The sequence below is a fragment of the Tripterygium wilfordii genome, chromosome 15 (genome assembly GCF_013401445.1).
Source record: "Tripterygium wilfordii isolate XIE 37 chromosome 15, ASM1340144v1, whole genome shotgun sequence".
In the NCBI taxonomy this organism is placed as follows: domain Eukaryota; kingdom Viridiplantae; phylum Streptophyta; class Magnoliopsida; order Celastrales; family Celastraceae; genus Tripterygium; species Tripterygium wilfordii.
In genome coordinates, this window is record NC_052246.1 from 7354469 (window position 1) to 7357357 (window position 2889).

A 2889-nucleotide genomic window follows, 5' to 3' on the forward strand; every position below is an offset into this window, starting at 1 on the left:
CTAAGATGTGCATCCAATTATATGTACATTGGATTGTTTTATATGTACATTGCTTCGAGTTTTTATCCATTTTCCTCTGATTGATTGAACACTAAGTTCAGCTACACATCCAATATGCAATTATATGATGGAACAATGTAAATAACCAAAACACAATGCAATTTAACGTAAAACAACTTAATCGATACATAAATAGTCTCTGATAAAACAATGCATTTTGCACTTCAACCATTGTTTATAAACATTTTGATCCCTTTATCTCCAAGTCCTCCCACAATGGATATGCCTCATCATGCCCTTCCATTTCTTTAACAAATCAATATGTTTGCCCTGCAATTACATGGTTAAGGACACAATGTAATTCACCACAAATAATAACGAGTAAACTAATACACATTATTCTCATAAAAAATGTAAACCAATAAAATCAATAAAGCTCAACTACATTGTTCTCAATAACAATGTAACAAAATTGTTCCATGTCCACTATGGAAACCTCAAAAACCTTTCAATTCCTTCTCTCACAATAAATCTTCGTGAAATCAACAAAAACAAATGCATAAACATAGGAATGTCATGTGCAAATTCAATAATCCATAATCTTTGTCCATTTAAATCAATGCAAAACCAATTTAATAACCCATACCTCAACAATGCTACCCAACAAACCTTCACTTCCTCTCTACACTAGAAACTTGTCACACCATCAACAATGCTAAAAACTCGTCGAACTTCATCCAATCAACAAACAAAGACCAACTCGACCAAGACCAAAACTTTCTCCAAAAACACCAATGCAAACCAATTTATCTAACTACGAAAACTTAGCCTACCTAGATTACAATGTCGGAGACATCCATTAAGTGTATCAAGGCATATCAGGATTTCTTTGAGAGAGAATCTAGGATAGGGAGAGGAGGGACATCGAAAAGCGTGAGAAATTGGAAAGAGAGGGAGACCTATGTAAGAGAAGCAGGAAAATATGAAGCAAATATCTCAGTTGCTATTTTTTCTATTTAATCCATGCTGGCATGCTAACAAATCAATCCACCTCAGCGCCACATAGACTTGGGTTTTGTTGGGTTAAAATTACTTGGGTTTTGTAAGACATTGTCGATAGAGAAAAAATCTTCTCTCCCCATCTTCTTCTCAGTCAGCAATGGCAGAGTCGACAGCAAAGATTGAAAATAGGAGGGATTGATTTGGATCTTGTAATGAAAAAGATGAAGACATTATTTCATGTTTGAGTTTTTGATTTGTGCTTTTGGAAAGAAACCTAATCCTCAAATTGTTTTCCCTTGTCTTATTCTCTCTCAAAGTTGGGTTTAATGAGATTCTCTACCCCATGTTCTGTTAATTTTCCTTTTTTGCTTTTGATTGGGGGTTCCACCATAATATTTAGGTTTTTGATAAAATACGATAACAATGATTTTCATTGCTTTCTTGCTAAAATTAATGCTATTGCATTTTTGTTCTAAAACATTTTCTTGTTTTGGATGTGTACCCGCTCTCTCCATTGTGTACTCAATTAATAGTTTTGGGTAGGCTTGATGAAATATGTTTGTTAATGTTTCAGATAAAAAAAGAGGCAGCAGAGATTTAGGTGAAAACTAAAATTGAATGTGTCGTGGTTGATAGTTTTGAAAGTGAGGATGAAAGCATAAACCACGAAATGCTACCATCTGATGAACCGTACAAGAACTTCAGATTGGCATGGTATTTAGTACGGTTGATAAGATGTTGGATTTTATAGAAGGTATGGAAAACATAAGGGGTTTTCAGTGAAGCAAAGGACATTGAATAAAGATAAAGACGGGATGGTAAATATGCCACATTTACGTGTGGACGATCAGACAAGTTGAAAATTCGTTCAAACAATGCATTAAAGCCTAGTCCTAACACAAAAATTGATTGCAAGGCAAGACTCTGTTGTCAATTAATTCTTGATGGAAAATACATAGTTAGCCATTTTGAAGACGAGCACAATCATAGATTGAGTCAAAATAAAGCAAAAAAAATTTGTGCAATCATGGAATAAGTTCACATGTGAAGAGGTAGCTTGAAATAAATGATTTTGCTGATATTAGACCAAACAAAAGCCATAATGCACAAGTCACTGCAGTAGGTGGACATGAGAATCTTTCATTTCTTGAAGTGGATGCAAGAAACATGCTCGCCAAAGTGAGACGATTACAGCTTGGTTAAGGTCATGCAAATGCAGTGCAAAACTTTTTTTTCGAAGATGCAGTCACAACGTGATGGTTTCTTTTCAATGATTTTTGGGATGTGGATTAATTTTTAATGAAGACACTGAGACATTTACATGGCTTTTCGAATATGGCTTGCATGTATGCATGGATCTACCCCAAGTGGAATCATCACTGACCAAGACAGGGCAATGAAGAATGCAATTGCGGTTGTATTTTCTAATACGAGGCATCGTTTGTGCTTATGGCATATAATGAAGAAAATGCCAAAAAATCTCGGTGTTTACACTGAATATAAATCCATATCCCTTTCCCTTGCAGCAGCTGTTTATGACTTACAAAGTCAGCTAGAATTTGAAGAGGCATGGAATTCAACAATTTGCATATGAGGAGAGACACTTGTAGGTTCCAATCTTCATGAAGCATAAATTTTGGGCAGAAATGTCAACAACACAATGAGGTGAAAGTATGAATGCTTTTTTCGATGGATATGTAAACTCCAAAACTACTCCGAAGTAATTTGATGAACAATATGAGAATGCTTTGAGAAGTACAGCTAAAAAGGAATGCCAGGCTGATTATGAATTTTTTTGCAAGCAAGTGAGTTATGTAACTTTCTACGATATGGAGAAACAAATTCAAGCAATTTACACAACATCAAAGTTCAAAGAATTTCAATAAG